We start from the raw sequence: 26,769 nt of genomic DNA on the forward strand, positions 1-26,769 counted from the left end.
ATTTAGGCTTGCTTCTTGATCTAATATATGTTCTATTTTGTTGAATGTTTCATGTACAGTGGAAAAGAATCTTTATCGTGCTGTTGTTGGGTAGAGTGTTCTCTATGGCTATGAAGTCAAGTGCATTCATTATATTGTTTAGTTCTTGTCTTTAAAGAGTTTCTTTCCAGTTGTTCTTTTTTGAGAGCATTGTACTGAAGTATCCTGTCATTAGTATACTATTTTTTATTTCTCTTTTCAATCTTATGAGTTTGATTTTTGGAGTGTCTTTCATTAGTTGCATAGATATTTATTATGTCTTATTATTCCATTGTGCTTTTAATAATTATGAAGTGACTTTTTTTGTCTCAATAGATTTTGTCTTGAAGTCCATGTTATCAGAGACTAATACTGCCACTTATATTTTTTACTGCAATTAGTTTTATGTATTTTTTGCATCCTCTGATTTTCAGTCTATTTTTAGTCTTTGCATCCAAAGTGTGTCTTTTGTTAGCAGTATATTTATGAGGCCTGCTGCTTTCTAATCCACTCAGCTATTTTCTATCTGTTCTGTGATGCATTTAATTCATTTTCATTCACTATTGTGAATTTATTCATCATGTTTGAATTTATTGCTATATTTTTCTGTTTGTGTTGTTGGTTTCTTTGTTTTTCATAATTGTCTATGCTGAGTTTGTTTTGTTTGTGTGTTTCTTTGGCATTTCCATCCCTTTTTGTTATTTTAATGTTTACTAGAATTTTGTGGTTTTCTTCAATTTTGTTTTGATAAAGCTTATTAATTTTCTTAGGGATTATCATGGTACTTATTATTTTCTTCCCCTATGTAAGATAGTCTGTTCTCTCTTGTGAACTACTTGACTCCCTCTCACTTAACGTCTTTTCCCTACACTATTCCCTGTATTTCTTTTGTACTTGTCTTCCTTGCAGAATGGTATCTTTGGCTCTCTATTTTCAGTCTTAAAATAAAGTTTGCTTTATTTTTGAAAACTGCTTTAAGGGGATTGATTTCTGAGTGGTAGTGTCTCATATGATGTTCTCAGGTTTATGCCTGCTGTTGTTGATTCTCTCTCCAAAGAATTTTCCTTGGTAATTTTTGTAATGTTGGTTTCATTTTTACAAATTTCTTCAATATCTCTTTATCTGAAAATGCCCTTACTTCTTCTCCCTCATATTTGAGGGATAATTTTGCTGGATATAAGATTCTTGGATGGCATATTTTTTCTTTCATAATTTTATGTATCTCCTTCCACTGTCTTCTTGTATCCATGGTTTGTGCTAAGAAAACCTGAGCTTATTTTTATTGGTTCTCTTTTGTAGAGAACCCCATCCACCCTCAAGCTGCTCTTACATTATTTCTCCCTTGTTTTTATATTGGAAAGTTTAACTATGATATGGCATAGTATGTGCTTATAAAGGTCCTACTCTGGTGTGTACTGTTGGTGTTCAGCCATAAATTTATGAGAGTGGTATTTTCTAGACACCAGAAGCTTATATGAAGTTTGGAATGACTCTATCTCTCTTGTATCCTGTGACTTTCCTCTGGTGGTTTGTCAAACCAATCAAACAAAACAAAGAGAAAAGTAAAAAGACAAGAGTGTTAAAAAGAGAAGAGAAAGAGATTTTAAAAAAATCCACACCATCACCGGTAATTCCAGAGTACATACACACACCCTAGTCACTGAGTTGGGGGTTGCCATAGCCCAACTGCTGTGTTTGTGAGTGTATTGTGCTCACCTATCTAATGACTTGGTGATTTTCTTGAGAGGGCTATCATATTTGTGTTTTTTTTAAATTTTTGGATGTACAGGTTCTCGTCTTTCATGAAGGTAGGTCCAGCCATTTTCTCAAAACGATTGATAATTTACTTAGTGCTTTACATTATATTCTTTTTGTGTTTTGTTTTGTTTTTCCTTGATTGTTCAATTAGATTATCATTGAGAGATTTATCTCCAATCTCACTAATTTGGCCTTCCATTGATTCAACTAAATTTATATATCTTTACAATTTGCTATATTAGTATTAATCTGGATTTCTTTTTGCTGTTTTTGTATGGTTTCTAGATTTTTGTTTATTTTGTCAGTTTGTTCTTGCAATGTTTTCTGAATTCTAAATTTTGTCTGTGTAATACTTCATCTGCAGTATTCTTACTCTTTCACTCAATTTATTGAAATTATGTAAATACCATTCTTTTGAATTCCTTATCTGGTCATTTTAGTGTTATTTCTTCCTCCTAATTTCTACTGAGTTTCAAATTTGGGAACTTGTTAGAGCCAATATGTCTTGGTTACCATGTTGACTGTAATTGCCTTTTGTCTCCAAGATATTTTGATGTTGATCTATTTGTATCTAATTGATAATTTTTGGTTGATGTGATCTTAGGCACTCACTGCCTCTCTCAATGGATGTGCTTGCAAATGGGAGTGTTTTTGCAGTTCTCTGTTAGCTGTTCATGCAGCACAGCCGAGGGAAGATTTGGGTGGTTTCGTGGCTTGATTGATGATCAAGTGTTACAAGAGTAGGCAATGGTTCTCTCCCAGTAGATTGGGCTGCAGGAGGTATGGATAGGGGTTGGCCAGGTTGGTATGGTGTTTACCCCCTGTTGGGGGGAGGTGTGAGGAAAAAAGAGGAAAATACATAACAAACAATGGCAAAAAAGGAACTATTGAAGATAAAACAAGTTGGGGAAAGTAGGCAAACAAGTAGGAAAAAAAAGGAATTAATAAGTAAGCAAAAAAAGGGAATCAAGAGAAAAAGAAAAGGAAAATAAAAAATACAATATATAAAATAAGGGATGGGGCAGAATAAAAGATAACGAGATAAGAGAGTAATAAAAACTAAGGGAAAATGAAGAAGCAAGAGATAAAAGAAAAAAATAGAATAAGTAAAGGAGAAAACTTTGAGAGGCAGGCAACTTCTGTCAGCCAAGGGGCTCACAGGATGGGAATAGAAGGTTGAGGGCATAGGATACCTGGTTCTAGATGGAGTTCCTGTAGGATTAGATGTTGTCATGACATCAGATCTGGAAATAGTTCGTGGATTCTCAGGTAGTGGTTTAGGAGAAGGTGCTTATTCCCAGAAGAATTTGTCAGCTCCAGACAGCAGCTAGGAGCAGGTTATGAAAGGCATCCCAGGGGCTTGGCACTGCACATGCTGATTTGATGAGGTGGAACTAACAGGCCTCTATATGCAGGGATAATGCACCTGGAGCTCAACCCCAAGGGTGTAACTCTGACTTAGATAGAGTAGGGGCTCTGTGTGTGTGTGTGTGTGTGTGTGTGTGTGGTGGGTGGTAGGAGTGTTACTAGCCTCTGAATGAGTAAGGGTGGTCACTGGCCACAGTTCTGGTTTCCAAGAGGGTATGGGGAACGAGGGGAAGGTAGACTCTTTCTCATCATCAGCGACCAATATTCATTTGTGTTTTCAGATCTCATTCAAATGCTACATCTTGTTCAATCAGGTGACAATTCTGTCTCTTTTCTTCAATACATTTCTATAACTTTTCCTCTGAAACTCAGGGTTCCAAGATTACTATCCATATTTGTTTCATTTTATCTCTTATGTTTTTGTTGTCAAGGTTTCCTGTAGTATGCCTTCCTATTCTGCCCCCTGTCTATTCTGGCTTCAGTGTTAGCTTTTCCTACTAGTCATGAGCATCTGTATTTATTTCTGTCTCTTTTTTTGGTGGGTTGATGATGGTTTACTCTGACCACAATTCTCTGATGTGTGGAAGAGTTGATTTTCAATTTGTTTGCTTTTTCCTAATTTTAAAGACAGAAGTGGTGATTGCCAAGCTCTTTACATATAATACTGGAACGTCACATCATTTAAAAATATCATCATCTTGGAGGAAAGAGCTAGGAGTCAAAGGGAATTTATAGAGGTCTAGACAAAGCATGTACATGCAAATATATATATGAGGATGGGGAAATAGATCTATGTGTCTATATTTATAGGTTTAGTATTAAGGTGGCAGAAGGACCTTGGACCTCTACTCAGGCACTCCCTCAATGCATGAATACTTTCTTTTATTAAATTGGCACTCTGTGATGCTCACCCTCCCAACATAACTGCTGAAGCCAAAGCGGGTGAACAAGTAAATGTGGTGAAGAAAGCTGATGGTGCCCGGCTATCAAAAGAGATAGTGTCTGGGGTCTTAAAGGCTTGAAGATAAACAAGTGGCCATCTAGCTCAGAATCAGCAAAGTCCACATGGAAGAACACACCAGCCTGTGTGATCACGTGGTCCCGATGGGATCAGTTATCAGGCATCAAAGAACAAAAAATCATATAATTGGCTGCACACCTCCATGATACGATCGCCAAAGACAAATGGGTGCATAAGCAAATGTGGCAAAGAAAGCTGATGGTGCCCGGCTATCAAAAGAGGCATCATGCAATATATATATACCATAGTGAATGAAGGGGGAAGTGCAGAGTGGAGACCCAAAGCCCATTTGTCGGCCACTGGAGATCCTCTCACAGACGGGAGGAGATGGGTCAGTCAGGGTACGATGTAATACCGATAAAGAACACAGGTTTCCCCCAGATCCTGGATGCTTCCTCCCCACAACTACCAGGACTGGATAGGGCAGAGGTTGTACACTGGTGCATATGGGAGCTGGAGGCACAGGGAATCCAGGGTGGATGATACCTTCAGGACCAGAGGTGTGAGGGGCGATACTGGGAGAGTGGAGGGTGAGTGGGTTGGAAAGGGGGAACCAGTTACAAGGATCTACATGTGACCTCCTCCCTGGGAGACGGACGGCAGAGAAGGGGGGGAAGGGAGACTCCGGATATGGCAAGATATGACAAAATAACAATCTATAAATTATCAAGGCCTCATGAGGGAGGGGGGAGCGGGGAGGGAGGGGAAAAAAAAAGAGGACCTGATGCAAAGGGCTTAAGTGGAGAGCAAATGCTTTGAAAATGATTAGGGCAAAGAATGTACGGATGTGCTTTATACAATTGATGTATGTATATGTGTGGATTGTGATAAGAATTGTATGAGCCCCTAATAAATGTAAAAATATAAAATAAAAATATCTTCATCTAATTTTTTTTGCTGATGATTAGAGGTACATTTGTATATATTAATTTATTAATTAGTCACTTTTGGAGGTGCTTATTAATTCTAATGCCTTATCTGTATGTTCTTTTAGATTTTCTGCACACTGTGAAAAATGGTAAATTTTACGTTTTTATTTACTGAATTTACTTGAAATTATCCAGAGATGATTTAATATCCAAAATAAGCACAATTAAGAAAATCTCATAAATAAATGATCACAGTAATTAATGAAATAGAAAATAAGCAATCTAAAATGAGGATCAACTAATAAAATGGAGATTAACCAAGGAAAGACAGATTGCGCACTAATAAACAATATAAGCAATAAAAGGGGAAATATGGATCATATAGATGAAACGATAATAATTTAAATGAATTATAGTACATCTGAGGAACCCTAGTGGCTTAGTGGGTTATACCTTTGGCTGCTAACCACAAAATCAGTAGTTTGAATGTTTTGGAAATTACTCCCTGACAGTAAGATAAGGTGAAGTGAAGTTAGTGCATGCAGTAAATATAATCCTGTAATATAAAGGAACAAACTAAGATACATGTAACAACTTGGATGAATATCACGGACATTTCCACAAGCACAAAACGCCAATCTTAAAATGCTACATATTCTATGACCCCATTTATATAATATTTTCATAATGATAAAAGTATAAAGAGTGAGACACACTTATTTGCCAAGATTTAGGTATAGTGAGGAGCATGAATATAAAATGGAAGTACAAAGGATACATTGTGATGATAATGATGTGGTACCAGTATCTCCCTGGGATTTCATATACTTTGTTCCCATTTGTTTCAACTTTATAATTTGCTAAAATTCAACACAAATTGACAAATTTTGCTGTTTCTATTTAGGAGTTTGAACTTAAACTATCTCTATTTGAAGGACAGAACACACTACCAATACCTGCAGCTGAAATATAGACTCACTCCTCCAAGCAAAGAAAAAAACTCTGAGACCCAGACAGCCTATCTCAAGTCAGATTACTCCAGAAGACCATCCACCCTACTCCTTGCCTATAAAACTCCCTTTGGCCTGTTGCTAAGAGAAGCCAATTTTGATGAACAATGTCCATACTGTCTTCCTTTGGTACAAATTCCCCAAATCAAACTCAATGTCATCAAATCATTTCTGACCCATAAAAACGCTATAGGGCCAAGTTGAACTGCCCTTTTGGGTTTCTAAGATTGTAAATCTTTATGGGAGCAGAAAGACTCATCTTTTGCCTGCAGAACAGTTCATGGCTTTCCGACTACGTTTCCAGGAATCCAGACCTTGGGTACTCACTCACCACCAAGTCAATTCTGTCTCATAGTGACCGTATAGAACAGAGCAGAACTGTTCCTTTGGGATTCTGAGACTGTAAATCTGTATAGGAACAGAAAGCCTCATCTTTCTCCTAAAGGGTCAATGGTCGCTTCAATCTTCAGTCCTTTAGGTTAGTAGCCCAATGCATAACCCACTAGTCTCACTTTCCCTTTTCCGCAGTCTCATAAATGAGCTTACTCACAAAATTGCCTGAATCACACATGTTATATATGTGATTCAGGCATGTTATATGTGTGATGTATCTCTGGATAATTTAATTGTTTTTTTGAACAAAATCCAGCTTACTGATATTATGACAAGATAATTCTTCTTTTTCAGTGTATACATTTAAAGCTATCAGATTTTGTCTAAGCACATTTCTCTAAGTTTGATGTGTTTGATTTTCATTATTCTTTAAAAATATTTTCTGATTTCTATTGCTATTTCTTCTAATCTATTTTTACCTTATTTGTTAATTTTCCAATATGGTGATTTTCTAGTTTTCTTTTTGATGTTGATTTATGGCTTAACTCCAATGTGATTAGAAATCACATTTGTATGATTAAACTCTTTTAAATTTGTTGGAACTTGCTTTATGGTCTATAATTTTGTCAATTTTAATGAGTTCTGTGTGTAGATGAAAAATGTTCTGTGATTATTCAGTGCAGTGTTTTTCTAATTAAAATGGGTAAAGTTTATATTTTTCACATATTTTGTATCTTTTTACTATGTTGTCTACCTTATTCTATCAATTGCTGAGATTGTTGTTTTAAAAATTTCCCAATGATGGTATATTAATCTATAATTTCCTTTCATTCTGTTAATTTGTGATTAATACATTTAAGATCATGTGATCATGTGTACACACATTTAGAAGTTATATCTTTCTTTTTCAATGAAACATTTAGTATGAGACACATTTCTCTTTATTTGTAAACCCACTGCCATTGACTGTATTCTAATTCATAGCAACCAACCCTTAATAGGGTTTCAAAGGCTGTAAATACTTATAGGAGCTGGATAGCCTTAGCTTTCTTGCTCAGATTGACTGGTGTGTTTGAATCACCAACCTTGAACCTCAATTTAATATACCGTATACACTCATGTATAATCCGAGTTTTTCAGCACACAAAAATTGTGCTGAAAAACTGGGGTTCGGCTTATACACAGGTCAGTGGTAGTATTAGTAATGCTATGGATGGCAGTGAAGACTGCACTTTGTACAAAAATGACATCAGTGATGGTGATGATGGCGATCTCAGTGAGGACAGCGTCTATGATGACCTCACACCAGCTGAAGCTCTGTATTGGGATATGGATGACGATGAGGAATCCAGTTTTGAAGGATTTTAACTCTTTGCATTTTAGCTTGGTTGCTGATTGAGCTCAGGGAATAGTACTCTTAAGGTATCATTTTAGATCCCTTATTGTTTTTGTTGAACCTATTTTGCACTTCTTGTGTTGGTTTACTAATGTTACATGACTTTTCCTTTTATTTATGTTTTTCATTTAAAATAAATATTTAAATACATTACCCCACTGATGTCTCAATTTTTAGTAATTTTATTTTCATTTGTTTTGATTATTGAAACTCACCAATAGCTTCTGCATTTTCCACCCTAGGCTTATACTCGAGTCAATCAGTTTTTCTGGTTTCCCAGGTAATAATTAGGTACCTCAGCTTATACTCAGGTCGGCTTATATTCGAGTATATACAGTATCATTCACTGCTATCAAGTAGATGACTCATAGTGACCCTGTAGACCAGGGTAGAACTGCCCTGTAAAGCAACAAACTTCCTTGTAAAGGAGTAGTAAGCCTCTTCTTTCTCTCTCTGAGCAGCTGGTGGTATCAAACTCTTGACCTTGATGTTAGCAGTGCAACGCATAACCGCTATGCTACAAGTGCTTTAAAAGGTTCATGGAAAAAGTCTACTATCTTTAATTCAATTTTTCCACAAATTCTCTGAAGCCCTCTTGTAGGTACTTTTGTAACTGGCTTTTGAATAACATCTCATGGTATATCTTGTCTTTAAAAGTTTAACCATGTTTGTTGTAAATTCAAATAGTATACAAACAGTTTTGTATTTTATATAAACAATTTTGTGTTTTAGTCCAGTATATCTCCTTTAACTGGTGTAGTTAATCCATGTTCATCTAATGCACTTAGTGATATATTTGACTTTATGTTTACCATCATACTATTTGCATTCTTTTTGTGCTGCTGATTATGAGTACCCTTTCTCTATTGTTCCCCTTTGTATTTAATTGTATTTTTACTCTCTGTTAAATTGGTAGGTATTCTTTTCTTGGAGGCCATAAGGATTGAAACTTGTTTTTTTTATTTACCATATATATTCTTTGAATTCTTCCTATATAATGCATAGGCCTCAGGGCACTTTTAAGTCCATCCTCCTCTGCCAATAATGAAACTGTTATTTTGTAATTTAATTATCTCTATGTATAATGAAAGTCAAGAAGCCCAGTTGGTACAACAGTTAAGTGTTCAGTTGTTAACTCAAAGGTTTGTGGTTCAGGTCTACAGGAGAAAGATAGGATGATCTGATTTCATAAAGATGACAGCTCAGGAGACCCTATCCGTCAGTTCTAATCTGTCACATAATATTCCTATGAGTCAAACTCACTGACACAATCTAACATCAATAATGAAATCCACACAACATGCTATTATTTTTGTTGAGTGCAGTAAGTACTCATTTGCATCCCAGCCCTGTTTATAGTTTTCATTAATCTTCATTTATTTTTTCATCTCTAAATGTCCATGTGAGATTACTTACTTCTATGTGAACAATGTTCTTGTTAGGTGCCATTGAGTTGATTCCAACTCATAGTTACCCTATGTACAAGAGAAGGAAATACTCACTGCCTGGTCCTGTGCCATCCTCACAACTTGTTGGTGTGTTTGAAACCATTTTTGCAGTCACTGTCTCAGTGTATTTTATTGAAAGTCTTCCTTGTTTTTGCTGATCTCTTTTACCAGGCATGATTTACTGTTCCAAGGACTGTTCTGTCCTGATAACATGTGCAAAAATATGTGAAAGGAAATCTCTCCATCCTCACTTCTAAGAAGCAAGAATGTACTTCTTCCAAGGCAGAATTATTTGTTCTTCTGCTAGTTCCATGGCACTTTCAATTTTCTACACCAACACCCTAAATCAAATGCATCAGTTCTTCTACAGTCTTCTTTATCCATTTTCCACTTTTCACATCCTTTTGAAATGATTGAAAATACCATGGCTTATGTTAAGTGCACCTAGTCCTAAAAGTGATATCCATGCTATTCAATACTTTAAAGTGGTCTTGTGCAGGAGATTTGTCCAATGCAATGTGTTGCTTATTTTCTTGATTTCTTTGAGCATCGACTATGTATCCAATCAAAAGGAGATCCTTGACAACTTCAATCTTTCCTCCATTTATCATGATGTCGTCTATTGGTCCAAATGTGAGGACTTTTGTTTCCTTTACATTGAGCTATCATCCATACTTTTATATTCGTCACCCAGTGCTGCAAATCACCCTGCTTTCAGCAAGCCAGGTTGTGTCACCTGCATATCACAGGCTGTTATAAGCCTTCCTACAATTCTGATGTCAAATTCTGCATCATAGATTTCAGTTCCTGAATTATTTGCTGAGCAGAATAATTGAATAAATATGTTGAATCAATAAGACCCTGATGCATAACTTTTCTGATTGTAACACACCTGGTTCTATTCTGTTGGTCTATGTACAGGTTCTGCATAAGCCAATTAAGTATTTTGGAATTTCCACTCTTCACAATATTATCCATAGAGTCTTATGATCTGTACTGTCAAATGTCTTTGGATATTCAGTAAAACACAAGTGAACATGCTCGTGGTATTGTGTGATTTTAGCAATCTGAACAATAGACTTTCAAACATACTCTCATGTGCACGTGTTAATGATAAATTTTTTTGTTATATTCTGAAAATATGTCTATTTCTTTTGGGAAGGGCATTATAACTGGTTATAGATTCATAGGATATCCTTTTGGATATCTTTCTTCAAAAAATGTGAACATATGCCTTTGCTTACTGGATTATATTGTTTCTGCTGAGAAATCAGCTGTTATTCTGATAGTTGCTTCTTTGTAGGTGATGTGTCCTTTTCTGTCACTGCTATTGATTTTTCATTTTCCTTGGGCTTTTCTTTTCACTATGATGTGCTTGAGAGTAGTTTTATTATACTTATGTTCATTGTAGTGTGTGGTAATTGAAATGTGTGGCTTGATGTCTGTTGCTAGTTTTATAAAATTCTCAGCCTTTAGCTATTCAAATATTCCTACCTATTTTTATCTCCCTGTGTTTTTGGGACTCAGTTACAACTCTTTTAAAACTCATTCATCGAATCCCTAACTTTAGTAATTATGTATCTTTTGTATTTCCAGAATTCTCAGTTATTTTATCAACGTTGTGAAGTCTTTGTCAAAATTGACAATTTTTTCTTCTCTTTGAGCATTTTAAACACAATTACTTAAAATATATATCTAGTAAATTCATTATCTGAGTACCCGAGCATATTTTTTTCTTTTTTCTTTTAGTGAGTGAGTGAGTGAGGAGTGCGTCCCGAGCATATATTTTTATTGCCGATGATTTTTATGAATTTTCTTTCACCTTTCCTTGCTTTTTTATATACCTAATTTTGGATTTACCCCAATGTTTTGTTCTAGGAGTTCAATGGATTTTGTTCTTGCATTTATGTCCATGATCCACTTGGAGGTAATTTTTCATGTATTGTGTTAAGTTTAAATCTAGTTCTTTTTTTGAACATGGAAATCCTACTGTCTCAGCATTATATATTAAAGAAACTATTCTTTCATTGCGTGGACTTACTGTTCATGTTAAAACCAGTTGACCATTGATGAACAGGCTTGTTTCTAGATATCTAATTCTATTGGTCCATAATTCAAACATAACAGGGCCAGGCTGTTCTTTATTATGATAGCCTTATAGTATTTTGAGATTGGGAAGGTTGAGTCTTCGTATTCTACTTATTCAAGATCATCAGGAAAATTAAATACTCAAGAGAACTAAACAACACAACCAAGTTGACATCCCAGACACATATACAGCACTTCCCCCAACATTAGTACTGTATACAGTCTTCTACAGTGCACACAGAACATTCTCCAGAATAGAACACATATTAGGACACAAGCAAGCATTAATAAAAATATTGAGATTCCCAGCCCGACCCCCACCACGGAAGGGAGTGCCACAGAAAATGAAAATAGATTGGCTGGTGTGGGAAAGGAACTGACCTACCACACCCAGAAAGAAGCTGAAGCAAAAGAAGGAGGAGAAACGGAGTGGAGCACACCTGGGCCCAACAAGCTCAGAGGACGATAGCCTGGCTTGGAGGGCCCAATGTACAGAGAGGACCATATAGCTGCCCCCACTGCAAGATGCGACATCCTGCACTGACTGACCCATGGCCCTACACAGGATAGCAACGGAGACACAGTGTGGAATGTGTGACTGAGCTTAACCCACTACACTGAGGCAAAACACTGGGGGCATGCAATTGAGCGGTGGGGTAAGCAGAGCAAGGATGTCACGAGGGAGTATAAAGGATGGACTTTGGGGCAAGGATGTGGCACCCTATCAGACTCGCCTGGAAAATACTCCTAAAGGTCAACAAACAGACCTTGAAATATTGACAGGCTTTTCTTTCCTGTTTTTTTTCTCTCTTTTAAATTTTGTGTCCGTGGCTTTTTTGTTTGTTAGCTTATTGGTGTTGCTGCCGTCATCGCCATGTTCTTATGTACCACTTTGTTTGGTGCTGTCAAAGCCATCCGCAATTTTATGCACATATTATTATATCTGCAGGTCCACCTAGATAAGATAGGCTGGACAAACAATGTGAGAAGAAAATAACAGGACCAATGGTCCCAGAGGGACATGAGAGTGTGGGAGGTAGGGGAAGGGAGGATGTGTTGGTCAACCCAGGGAAAAGGGAACAATGAATGGTTCAAAACCAGTGGTAGGGAGGGGATGGGAGGACTGGTAGGGAGTGATCAAGGGCAAGGTAACTGAGAGGAATTACTTTAAACAGAATGAAGGCTGAACATGATAGTGGGAAAGGAGGAAAGCGTAAGGAAATAGAGGAAAGGAGTAGGAGGCAAAGGGCATATATAGAAGCCTAAATACAGACATGTACATATATAAATATATTTATGATTATGGGTAAAATAGACCTATGTGCATATATTTATAGGTTTAGTAGTAGAGTAGCAGGTGGACATTAGGTCTCCTCGGGCATGTTCCCTTAATACAAGAGCACCTTGCTCCGCTAAACGGTCATTCCATGATACCGACCTTCCCGACATGATCACTGAAGACCAATGTGTGCATAAGCAAACATGATGAAGAAAGCTGATGGTGCCTGGCTATCAAAAGATATAGCGTCTGGGGTCTTAAAGGCTTGAAGGCAAACAAGCGGCCATCTAGCTCAGAAGCAACAAAGCCCACAGAGAAGAAGCACACAAACCTGTGTGATCACGAAGTGTTGATGGGATCAGGTAGCAGACACCAAAGAACAAAAACCATCATTGTGTGATCACCTTCCCCACATAAACACTGAAGATGAATGTGTGCATAAGTAAGTGTGGTGAAGCAGGCTGATGGTGCCCGGCTATTGAGAGATATGGCGTCTGGGGTCTTAAAGGCTTGAAAGTAAATAAGTGATCAGCTAGCCAAGAAGCAACAAAGCCCACATGGAAGCAGCACACCAATGTGTGTGATCATGAAGGGCCGAGGGGACCAGGTTTCAAGCACCAAAGGTGGGGGGAAATCATTTCATCATGACTGAGGGGAGCATGATGGGGACTCAATGCCCATCTGTAGACAACTGGACATCTCTTGCAGAGGGGTAGTGGGGAGGAGATGAGTCACTCAGGGTTCATTGTAGCAGTAATGAAACTCAACCTTCCTCTAGTTCTTAAATGCTTCCTCCCTCCAACCATCATGATCCCAATTCTATCTTGCAATCCTGGATAGACCAGAGGATGCACAGCCATACAGATGGGAACTGGAAACACAGGGAATCCAGGACAGATGAACCCCTCAGGACCAGTGGTGAGAGTGGCGATACTGGCAGGGAAGGGGGTGGTAGAAAGGGGGAACCAATCACAAGGATCTACATATAACCACCTCCTTGCGGGATGGGCAACAGAAAAGTGGGTAAGGGAGACGCCAGGCAGTGTAAGATAAAATAATAATTTTTAAATTATCAAAGGTTCATGAGGGAGGGGGGAGTGGGGAGGGAGGGGGAAGGGAAAAAGAAAAAGAGGAGCTGATTCCAAGAACACAAACAGAAAGCAAGTTTTGAGAATGATGAGGGCAACGAATGTATAAGTGTGCTTTACATAATTGATGCATGTGTGGAGTGTGATAAGAGTTGTATGAGTCCCAGTAAAATGATTTTTAAAAAAAATATTGTGATTCCATAACTTTTTGTTTCACAAGACAGCACCATAAAACAAAAATCAGAAATAGAAACAATAGGGGCAAGAAATCAATTGCATAGGAACTCAACTACATACCACATAAAATGGGATGAAATTTTTTGAATTCCTTGAATCAAATGAGAATGAAAACACAATATGTGAAACCTTCAGGGTGGAGCAAATGCAATTCTTAGAGGGCAAATTATATAAGTAAAAAAGAGGAGAATGCTATATAGCAAGAACTACTTTGTCCTGTCCCTCTCCATGACTAAAAAAAAAAAATTGACCTCAGCTGAGCTGAGGCCTCCCCTGAAGAAGTAGCTTTTAAGTTATACAATTAAGGGAGTAATTTTTTGAGAGTTTTATGTTGAAGTCTCTCACTATTTTTTTCCTTTTACTGTAGTATTTTGAAACCAAACTATTATTCATTGCAAAGGTTAAATCAGAACCACAAACTTTAAATGGTATGGCATGACTTTGACAAAATGAATGTCAAATAGCGATATTTATAATTAACACATGCAAGAGATTGAGAAATCAGATCCTCTGCTATGTATTTTAAAGTGTGTTGCCAGACATGAAAAAAAATTTAAGTCTTTCTATCAGTCAACCACAATCCTCTCCCTACATATGAAAAAGAAATCAATCCTCTCACCCCCAGATTTTGAGGTTCTCAATGCAAAGGACAAAAAAGCTTTCCTTGAAGGAACAATTTATTACAATGCTGTTTTAGAAAGGCTTATTCTTTTAAATGTCACAAATGTCTAAATCGTTCAAAGATGTCTCTATGGTGCGAATGATCAGCCTTGATGGCTTCCTCTGCATCCAATTCACTTTCTCCAGATCTTTCCTGTAACTCACAGTCCTTCCTGGGACTCAGCCCCCAGTGCCATTGAGTTGATTGTGATTCATAGGAATCTTAAGGATATAGGATTTTGACATTTGTAAATCTTTACAGGAACCGATAACCTCCCCTTTCTCCTGTTAATAATGTCATAGCATAAACAAAAGTTCCTTTCTTCTTTAGTGTACTTACTAGTGATAGCTCTCTTCCCCACCTCATTCCTTGGGAACCACCAATGAACATTGGTTTCTTTAAATGACCTGCCATCAGTCAATGTCAACATAAAGCAACCCTATAGGACAGGGAAGAACTGCCCCTGTGAGTTTCCGAGACTGTAACTCTTCACGTGAGTATAAAAAGCCCCATCTTTCTCCCGCAGAGTGGCTGGTGGTTTTGAACTGTAGAACCTTACATACATGTAACCACTATGCCACCAGGACTTCTTAGGAATGCATATTTTTGTCTTTTTATATAAGGAATCATACTATTTTATCCTTCTCTGGTTGACGTTCTTCACTCAGCATTCACCCAGATGCATTCCTATTATGTTTTGAGAACTCATTATTATTTTTTTTGTGGTTTCATACTATTTTGAAGTGTTTTTGTTGTTGTTTTTGCCATATTTTGCAGATAGTGCAATGTACATATGTTTCTTAATATGTTTTATATTAGAACTCTAGAGCATATACCAGTGTTTTATTTTGTTGTACATATTGTCACTATGAATTAGAAGCAGCTAGATAGCACCTAATAATAAAGAGCATATACTTAGGAGTGGAATTGCTGGGTCACAAGGTAGTTCTATTGTATTTTTTCTGATAGAACACTATACCGTTTTTCAATAATATAATCTCATCAATTGTCCATATTTTCTTAGGTGTCATTGAGGCGATTCCAACTCATAACAACCCTATCTGAAAAGAAGAATCACACACGACCTGATTCTATACCATCCTCACCATTGTGGCTGTCCTTGTGTCAATCAATTTCAATTAGGGTCTTCTTTTTTGCTAACCTTCTACTTTGTCAAACATGATAGCCTTGTCTAGGGACTGATCTTTACTAATAAGATGTCCAAAGAGTGCAAGATGAAGTTTTGCCATTCTTGTTTCCAAGGAACATTTTGGCAGTACTTCTTCCAAGACAGATTTGTTTGTTCTTCTGATGGCCATTGCCATATTTAAAAATCTTCATGATGCTATAACTCAAATGTATCAACCAGTTCTCAGGTCTTCCTAATTTATTGTATAACATTCCCTCCATGTTCTTAGTAGCATTTGTTGTTTTCTGTTTTTTTTTAATTGGTTCCATTTCAGTATGGACTGATATTGTATTTATGATTTAATATTTCTGATAATTAATTCTTTTCATCACCTTTACCATGTCTATTTATGTCCTTTACCATTTTCTAATTGTGTTCTTTAGTGTTTTTTAAAAATCATTTTATTGGGGCCTGGTAAAACTCATCACAATCCATATATGCATCCATTGTGTCAAGCACATTGGTACATTTGTTGCCATCATCATTCTCAAAACATTTTCTTTCTATGTGAGCCCTTGATATCAGCTCTTCATTTTCCCTCTCTCTCCCTGCTCCCTCCTCTCTCATGACCTTGAAAAATTAAAAATTATTATTCTTTTGTCATATTTTACACTGTCCAATGACTCCCTTCACCCACTTTTCCGTTGTCCATCCACCAGGTTATATGTAGATCCTTGTAATCGGTTCCCCCTTTCTACTCCACTTTCCCTCCACCCTCCCAGAATCACGACTCTCACCCACTTGTCCTGAAGGGATCATCTGTCCTGGATTCCCTGTGTTTCCAGTTCCTATGTTTACCAATGTACATTCTCTGGTCTAGCCAGAGTTATAAGATAGAATTGGGATCAGGATAATGGAAGGGGAAGAAACACTTAGGAACTAGAGAAAAGATGTATGTTTTATCGTTGCTACCCTACACCCTGACTGGCAGGTCTCCTCCCCGAGACCCTTCTGTAAGGGGATGTCCAGTTGCTTACAGATGGACTTTGGGTCTCCATTCTACACTCACCCTCATTTACAATTATACGATTTTTTTGTTGTTTGATGCCTGGTACCTGGTCCCTTTGACACCTCGTGGTCACACAGGCTGGTGTGCTTCTTCCATATGGGCTTTGTTGCTTCTCAGCTAGATGGTTACTTGTTTATCTTCAAGACTTTAATACCCTAGATGCTATATCTTCTGATAGCTGGACACCATCATCTTTCTTCACCATATTTGCTTATGCACACATTTGTCTTCAGCGATCGTGTCAGGAAGGTGTGCGTCATGGAATGCAAATTTGATAGAACAAAGTGTTCTTGCATTGAGTAAGTATTTGAGTGGAGGTCCAATGTCCATCTGCTGCCTTAATACTAAACTTATAAATATATGCACATAGATCTATTTCACCACTATCCTATATAACTATATTTACATATGTACATGCGTGTATTTAGACCTCTATAAATTCCCTTTGCCTCCTAGTTCTTTCCTCTACTTCCTTTTACTTTCCTCTTGTCCCACTATCATGCTCAGCCTTCATTTGGGTTTCAGTAATTTCTCTCAGTTACATTGCCCTTGCTGAATCCCTACCAGCCTCTCACACCCTCCTTGACACTAATTTTGGATCACTCATTGGTCACTTGTCCCTGGGTTTGTCAATAGCACCTCCTTTCCCCTGCCTCCCCCTTTCCAATGTCTCCCCGCAACCATCAGTCCCAGTGTTTTCTCTCCCAGACTGTTCTTCCAGCCTGTCTTATCTAGAGAGATCTGCAGAGATAATGATCATCACCAAAAATACAAGGCATAGCGAGACAAAGAGACAAAGGAGAACACAATGATTACAACAAAAAAAGAAACCCAAGACCTAGGAAAGAATAAACTAATTAAACAAAAAACAGAAAAAGAAACAATAAAAAAATTTAAAAAGAAAGAAAAACCTGTAAATAGATCAAAGTCTGATTTTTGACCTCTAGGTGTGTCCTCCAGTCAAGTCCTATGGAGTGCCACACTCTGGCCCCAGAGTCTATCCTTTGGGCTCCCTTAGGAGTGCCCTGCTCTGCTCCCCACACCCTTTGCTCTGCTGCATGCCTTTAGTGTTTGCCTAGGTGTCGCGGGGTCAGACATGGCCAATCCCGACACAGTATCCAGTGTTGTTCTGCTTAGGGCCATAGGTCTGTGAGGGACATCATGTCTCATAGTGGGATGGTCCACTCTGTGCATTGTCTGTTCAGAGAGGGGATATCATCCTCCAGACCTGGTGGGTCAGGATGTGCTCCACTCTCTCTTCCTCCCCTTTCATTTGCTCCCGTGGGCTCTGATCAGACATGTCCCTCTCCCTGAGCTGCAGCTTCAGTGGTGTCCTCTAAAGTAAATTCTCCTGGGGGAAGGGGCAGTTATCCACGTAGCTGGTATGGGTGCCAAGCCCTCAGGCCCCTCCACTGGCTTCCCTCTCCATGCCAGCATGCTGCATTTGCATCCGGGAACACCGGATTTAAGTTTGGTCCCTCTTTTCCTGTGGAGACACAAACAATAGCCTCCCCTTCGGTGGGTCAGTGCCCTATTCCCCTGCCACACATCTCTTTTTTTTTTCCTTTCCTCACCCCACCCTCCTTTTTAGTTGGCTACCATATGCACCCCTGGATTTGTTCTGGTGTCTGACATACTACCTGGAACTTACCCTTGGAGTGTTTGTATACAGTAGCTTTTTCCCTGTGCCCCTTTTGAATATTTCTTTTTTCTTTTTCTAGTATAAATGTACCTCAGAGTACTCATGTTGTACTTGCCCTTTTGTGCTTGGATTACTTCACTTAGCATAATTTACTCCAGTTCTTCCCATGCAGTGATTTGCTTCATATGTTCATCACTGCTTTTTAGCGATGCATTGTACTCCATTGTATGTATGTACCACCTTTTTTTCTACATTTTAATAGGGGCTCATACAACTCTTATCACAATCCATATATATACATACATCAATTGTATAAAGCTCATCCATACATTCTTTGCCCTAATCATTTTCAAAGCATTTGCTCTCCACTTAAGCCCTTTGCATCAGGTCCTCTTTTTTTCCCCTCCCTCCTCACTCCCCCCTCCCTCATGAGCCCTTGATAATTTATAGATTGTTATTTTGTCATATCTTGCCCTATCCGAAGTCTCCCTTCCCCCCCTTCTCTGCCGTCCCTCTCCCAGGGAGGAGGTCACATGTGGATCCTTGTAATCAGTTCCCCCTTTCTAACCCACTCACCCTCCACTCTCCCAGCATCGCCCCTCACACCCCTGGTCCTGAAGGTATCATCCACCCTGGATTCCCTGTGCCTCCAGCTCCCATATGCACCAGTGTACAACCTCTGCCCTACCCAGTCCTGCAAGGTAGAATTTGGATCATGGTAGTTGGGGGGAGGAAGTATCCAGGATCTGGGGGAAAGCTGTGTTCTTCATTGGTGCTACATCGCACCCTGATTGACCCATCTCCTCACCAACATTTTTTAATCCATTCGTCTGTTCGTGGAAATTTGGGTTGTTTCAAACTCCTTGAAATTGTGAACTGTGCCATGATGAACATTGGAGTGCAGATGTCTGGTCTTGGTTTGTTTCTTGAATGTTCTGGATATATGCCCAGTAGTGAAATTTCTGGGTCTTGTGGTAGCTCAATTTCCATCTGTTTTAGATATCGCCAAATTGATTTCCATAGTAGCTGTACATACCTACAGGTCCACCAGGCGGGATGAGAGTTCCTATCTCACCAGAGCCCCTCGAAGACTTGTTGCTTTCTGAATTTTTTTGAATTGGGCTCTTTTGAAAGTGTTAAGTGGTATCTCATTGATGTTTTAATTTGCATTTCTCTTGTGGCTAAGGACCAGAAACGTTTTCTCGTCTTTGTTGGCCATTCAGATTTCAGTCTCTGTGCAACTTCTGTTCAGGTCCTTTGCCGACCTCCTCAGTAGGCAGTTAGTTTTTCTCTTATTGTAAGCTTGCAAAGTCTTCAGATTTCATTGCTAAAAATGTTTTCCAAGTTGGTGGGCTCACTGATTACTCTCTTGGTAAATTCTTTCATTGTACACAGGTGACTATCTTCAGTATATCCCACTTGTATTGGTGACTCCTCTGTGTTTGTATCCTTCCCTATTTCCGATAGCCTGTGCCAAGTTTCTCAGGTTTGCCCCAATTCCCTCATTAATATCCCTAATTCAGGAGGGGGTTACTTTAAGATATGTGATCCCCCTTGAGTTTATTCTTGTGCATGGAGTGAGGTAAGGGTTTGCTTCATTTTTCTGCAGGTAGATATCCATTTTTTCAAGCACCATTTATTGAAGAGGGTATCTGCTTCCCTTTTGATATTTTTGGGGCCCTTATCAAAGATAAGCTGCCTGTATGCTGATGTTTTTATATCTGGGTCTTAAGCTCTTTTCCATTGGTACTGGTATACCAGTACCGCCCATTTTAACTACTGTGGCTGTATAATATGCATTAAAATCAGGTAGTGAAAGCCCTCCCACTTTGTCCTTCTTCTTGAGGAGTTAACTGCTAATTCTGGGCTTCTTCCTCCTCTATATGAAGTTGGCAATCAGTTTTTCCAATTCTTTGAAGAAGGATGGTGGAATTCGTATTGGGGTAGCACTAAAATTATATAGTGCCTTGGGCAGAACTGACATCTTTACTATATTGAGTCTGCCAATTCACCAGCATGGGATGTTCTTCCATTTATTGAGGTCACTCTTGGTTTCTTGTAGTAGTGTTTTATAAATTTCCTCATATAAATCTTTTGTTCTTTTAGTCAGGTGTATCCCTAGATATTTCAATATGTGTTTGGCTATTGTCAAGGGTACTCCCGTTTTAATTGTCTCTTCTGTGGTCTTGTCTGATATATAGAGCAGCCTGATAGACTTCTGTTTGTTCATCTTGTATTCTGACACACTGCAATATTCTTTTATTGCTTCCAATGTTCCACTTGTGGAATTTAGGGGATTTTCGATGTATAGAATCATGTAGTCTATAAATAATGATAATTTCTCCTCTTCCTTCCGCAGATGACTACCTTTGATGTCTTTTCTTTGTTGTTATGTTGTTAGCTAGTACGTCCAGTACAATGTTAAATAGGACAGGGGACGGGGGCAACCTTGTCTGGTCCCCTTTTTCAGTGTAATTATTTTCATCTTTTATCCATTAACTACCACGTTGGCTGTTGATTTTTCATATATAGCTTGTATAATATTAAGGATTGGAGGAAAACTTAAACACAATCTATGATATGCAGATGACACAACCTTGCTTGCAGAAATTGAGGGGGACTTGATGTACTAGCTGATGAATACCAAAGATGTCAGCTTTCAGTATGAATTATAAGTCAATGTAAGAAGACCAAAATCCTCACAACTGGACCAATTGATAACATAATGATAAATGGAGAAATGGTTGAAGTTATCAAGCATTTTGTCTTACTTGGATCCATAATCAATGCTCATGGAAGCAGCTAGTTGCATTTGAAAAATCTGCTCTACAAGACTTCTTTAGAGTATTGAAATGCAAGGATGTTAATTTGAGGAATAAGGTCCTCTTGATTGAAGCCATGGCATTGTCAGTTGACTCATATGCATGTGGAATTTGGACATTGAATAAAGAAAATTGAAGAGCAGATTATTTAAATTGTGATGCTGCATAAGAATATTGAAAGTACCAGGTCTGTAATCTTGGTGGGCGATACAGAGTTGTGTGCGTTCGCTGTAAGGGCAGACCAACAAGAAGTTGACCCTACTTTTGAGCTCCCTCTTCAATGGGGGACTCTTCTAGTTGCCGGGAGAAAATGGTAACTAAAGCTAGAGAGTAGGGACAAGGCAGGTTGGGGTGATGAGGGTCAGGGCTCCCAAGGACATAGTCTGTATTGTGACCACTGAGAGATGAAACACATATCTTTGGTAATCTGATGGCTGTTACAGTGCTGGCTTTGAAAAAAAAAAAAAGAAAGTACCATGCACAGCTAATGCCTTGGAAGTAGTAGGGCCAGAGTGCCCCTTAGAGACAAGGATGGTGATATTTCATCTTACATGCTTTGGGGATGTTGTTAGGAGATACCAGTCCCTGGTAAAAGACATAATGTTTGGCAAGGTAGAGGGGCCACAAAGGAGAGGGAGGCCCTCAAGGAGATATGTTGACAGAGTGGCTGCAGCAGTGGGATCAAGCATAGGAATAATTGTGACGATGGCTCAGGATGGGGCAGAATTTCATTCTGTTGTATTCTGTGAATAAGTTCACTATGGGTTGGAAGCAACTCAATGGCACCTAACAACAACAACAACAACATATTTTTAATACCTGGTTAGAGTCATTCTTAGGTATTTTATCATTTCCGGGGGGATGGGGAGGTAATTTTAAATGGTATAGTGTTCCTGATTTCCTTTTCATAATTTGACTTTTTAGTATAAAAACTCCTTTAACATTTATTGCAGTGCATATATAACACTTAAGTATTTTCTCAGTTTTGCTTTTTGAGGCATGTCTTAATTTTTCCCTTGTGCTTGAAGAATAGTTTTTTTGATTATAGTGTTCTTAACACTTAAAACATATCTTTACACTGTCTTTAGGCCTCCAAGGTTTCTATTGGCACGTAGTCTCATTGTAGATCTATTGTGTATGACTGTTACTCCCTTGCTACTTTTAGGATTCTCTATCTTTTATTCTTGAGGGTTTCATTATATTTGGTCTCCCTTTGTATCTCTTTATATTTATTCTTCTTGGAATGCATTGACCATCTTAGATGTGCTGATTCATGTGCAGATTCATACACAGGCCCTCAAAAAGTTTGTGGAAAATGAAATTGAATTGTATTGTGCTGTTGTTGAGTAGAGTGTTCTGTATATGTATATGAAGTCAAGTTGGTTGAGTGCACTGTTTAGTTCTTTTGGTCTTTGTTGAATTTATTTCCAGTTATTCTGTCTGTTAGAGTTTGATTTATGCCTTTTGAGGTACTTTTGTTGTATTCATAGATTTTTATTATGATTATATTCTCTTGTTAGATAGATCCTTTTATCATAGGAGGTTCTTCTTTGTCTCTCTTAAACAAATTTATTGACACTTCTTTCATATTTCATACAACTCAATAATTCATTCATATCAAGAAGAGTTGCACAATTATGACCACAATCAGTTCTAGAATATCTTCTTCTTCTTTTTACTCATTGTTATTCATGCAATTACTTTTATAATTGTGGCATAAGTATACACACCATTCTCCAGTCCCACAACTTCTCCATGTATAATTAATTCAGTGCCTTTGATTATACTGTTCATGTACAAACATTATTGATATCATTTTCCAAATTTTGTTTTACTTTCACCCACCTTAACCATTACTCAAGTATGTTTTCCTTTTTTAGTAGTTTTGTGATATAGTATTCATATTTCATACATTTCTATGGTTAAATCTCTTTGAAAAAAGGGTTGTATATATATCATCACAGTTTTATTGCACCCTCATTCCTCTCACATTCATTGTTTGCTCCCCAAATCCCATCTCCTACCTTTCCCTCCACATCCCCGATAAACCATCACATCAGTTAATTGTCTCTAGGCATTGATTCCTTCACAAATTGGGAAATAAATAGAAACCATAAAAAATAAAACAAAACCGAAAGAAAGTAAAATTAATGAGAAAAACAAAAATAAGGATTCCCTTGGATGCTGACCTTGCAAGCAGCATGGCAACCCCCAAGTTCCATACCAGAGGGACTCCACATAGAGGTTTGGCTAAATGAACTGAGACCTGCCTCAAAGGACTGCTATACTCTGATAGGATAGGAATTAGAGAGGGAATGCCCCGGGGCTGTGGAAGTAGCAGTCACTGGACATTGGGTAGACCCCCTGTCTGGGTGTGTGTCCAATGGCAAGGGACTCAGAATTACCATATATTTAGTACCTCAATGTTCCCCTTGCATTGATATGGCTGGTTTTGCACTGTTGGGCAGGATCTACACTTGAAAGAATTGATAAAGTAAGTTCCCCCTGGCACCAATCCTCATGATCAATGTAAACAGAACTCAATCCATTGGGAGGTTGAACTGTGCAGGGAAATAACCCATGGGGTGCGTCTTCCTGCAGAACTGCCCTCCCACAAGCTACTCATATTGACAATGGCTTGAGATCTGTGTCAGTGGAAAAATTGTTGATGGCATCAATGGGTGGCAATTATATAATCTGTCACCTTGAATTAAGGGGTGGAGTATAGCCTGTCAATCAGGTCATAGCTAATTATATCTCTATGTGTGCATGGACTTCTGCTGAAGATTCTGGGAACTCCTGTCTTCCTCCCTGGAGGCGGGACACCCACACTCTCCGCAAGACATTTCTGTTGAAAAGCCACATGGAGCTACTCTGATGGAGCCTGAGCCCTGGAGCTGGAGGAGCTGCATGGAGGCCCACACCAGTGCTGAGATGCTTCCACCGCCACTGGGTCCACAAGACTTTTCTACCCACTGGCCTGTGATCTTCCTGCATTTGGCATCATTGCATGTGTTGCATGAGTCCGAAGAGGAATTTACAGACTGTTATCATACATATAGGCTAATATCAGATTTATGGACTTGATCTTGACTGGACTGGGATGTTAACTGAGTAGACAATTGCTCTTTTATAAGCTTTTATGCACATATGAGTGTCTCTTAATATGTTTCTCTAGTCAACCCGGACTAACATACAATATGGGGATGATTGACAATGTTTTTTCTGGATTTTCCCAGAATTATCAGGAGAAGGCCATGCCAACACAGGGACCTCATTGGCTGTGATCTGATTGACAGCATAGATTCTACCCCTACATTCTGAATCCTCAAATTGGCAAATGATTATATAACTACCACAGATCACCCCTTTTTAATTTGACATGTTCACATAATTCTTCAGCCATATATAATTTTCAAACAAATAATAAAATCACATCTGTACCTAACAGGATAAAGCTAAAATGCATATAATTCAATATGTGCCACTCTCATTTAAACATAACATTTTATAAGTGAACAAAACAAAAATATCCTATGCCTAACAATTGCAGTTAAGTAACACCTACACCTTGGTCCTATAATCCTATGAATATATTCCCCCACCTACGAAAGTTTGTATGTCAACCACTTCATGCATTTATCCCCCCAATTTTGGGTATCCAATTTCTATACTGCCCACTTACATCAACCCAATACTCTGAGGAGACAATCATATTTTGATGTGAAGAACCTTCATTCCAGTTGGAACCTTGTGAAATCTGCATCCATAAACTAAGGCAAATCAGGATAGGCCATCCATAAAGTCAATAGCAATATGCACCCATTCACAGGCTCAAAAATCTCTTCATTTATTTGGGTTCTAGTCAACTCAATGTAGGCTGCCTCTCTTAGACTCACCAGGGTGTCCATTGGTTACCTTGCCTTAGACCATGGCCTCATCACAAATTCTCAACAACTCTAGCCCTTTGTGTTAGGTCATGAACTTCAGACCAATCAACCCACTCTTGTCTTCTCCTCTAGTCCCTGTAAACCAGGTCCATGGGTGTCAGTGGCCAAACTCAACCAGTCTCTTTATTGCTGCCACTTCCACTTCACAAGTAGATTCAGGTGGTCACCTAGCAAGCACCTTAGCCTGCCCACAGCTCCCTTTAACATTCAGTCCAACAGAGGAATTTTCTTCATGGTTCCAGATTTTTTTTTTTCAGCTTCTGACAAAGACCACTAGAGTTCAAACTTCAAATCCAAAGAGTTCCTTTTTAAAAAAAAAAAATCTTCAATCTCCGAAACCTGTTCCCAGGCAAGTCTCTTGGAATGCAAACATCAAGAGTACTCCAGAGCACTGGGTGGGACTTATCTTTTCAGAGCCTTCTCTGCTGGTGTGTCCTAAACCCATGTAAAGATCCAATTTTAATGGCTGACAACAAGTGGGTTTACATACTCTCTATTTTCATATTTCCCAATAAACAATTCTATCAATCATTATATCAATAATAATAAACAGAGGAAACAAAGTAGAATCTGACACTAAACTCAGTTCTTTTTTTTTTTTTTACATTTTATTAGGGGCTCATACAACTCTTATCACAATCCATACATATACATGCATCAATTGTATAAAGCACATCTGTACATTCTTTGCCCTAATCATTTTCAAAGCATTTGCTCTCCACTTAAGCCCTTTGCATCAAGTCCTCTTTTTTTCCCTCCCTCCCCGCCCCCCTCCCTCATGAGCCCTTGATAATTTATAAATTGTTTTAAACAGTCAAGTTCAGTCCTTATTAGCTTATCTAAAGCCTTATCTAAACTATTCTATTTATACAAAAATATCAGATTAAGCTTCTGAGAGCATCAAAACAGATCCATGCTTTCGGTCAGCCATTTTCCTTAAGCAGTACGGTTTCTGAGAAATTCAAATGGTGATTTCTACCCGAGCTCAAAATATACATTAACAAAATTCATTTTTACCATTTCACACAGGAATAACCAAAGACTACAACCAAGCAGAATAATCAAAGCTTTAACCTCCCATATTCTTTCTAGAAAACAATCCAGTAAACTGCATGGATATATGTGACTTCTTATTAGTCAAAGAAGAAACACTACTATGAGGCAGAAGTCAAACAAACATCTCTCCATTTTTATGATTTGTTTCTCCAGTATCCGATGCCCAAGGTACCATAATGTTGAACATTGAGATCAAATCCATAAGTCTGATATTAGCCCATATGTCCAATTCCAATCTATAAAGTCCTCTTCAGACTCACGAAACACATGCAATGACGCCAAATGTAGAAGATCACAGGCCAGTGGGTAGAAAGTCCTTGGATCCAGTGTGATTGGGAACATCTGAGCGCTGGCAGGGGTCTCTGCATCAGGGTGGGTCCATGTGTCTTGTCAGTTGCTATGTCTCCCCGGGTGTGAACAGAGATTCTCCCACCTCCAAGGAGGAAATTCCGGATTTCCCAGAATTCTCAGGAGAAGGTCATGCCCACACAGAGTCCTCGTTGGCTGTGATCTGATTGACAGGCTAG

At 38.4% G+C, this 26,769-nt stretch overlaps 1 protein-coding gene and 1 non-coding gene across 6 annotated transcripts in view; both read left to right on the plus strand.

Moving 5' to 3' along the window:
• The window catches only part of EDA (ectodysplasin A), a 511,214-nt gene that overhangs the window by 45,554 nt on the left and 438,891 nt on the right, over positions 1 to 26,769 (plus strand). The gene's annotated exons all lie outside the window — the stretch shown is intronic.
• On the plus strand, positions 21,364 to 21,672 carry LOC142435508 (small nucleolar RNA U85). The gene has a single exon (XR_012781552.1). It is a non-coding gene; the product is annotated as a small nucleolar RNA U85 (small nucleolar RNA).

Source organism: Tenrec ecaudatus, chromosome X, assembly GCF_050624435.1.
Source record: "Tenrec ecaudatus isolate mTenEca1 chromosome X, mTenEca1.hap1, whole genome shotgun sequence".
NCBI lineage: Eukaryota > Metazoa > Chordata > Mammalia > Afrosoricida > Tenrecidae > Tenrec > Tenrec ecaudatus.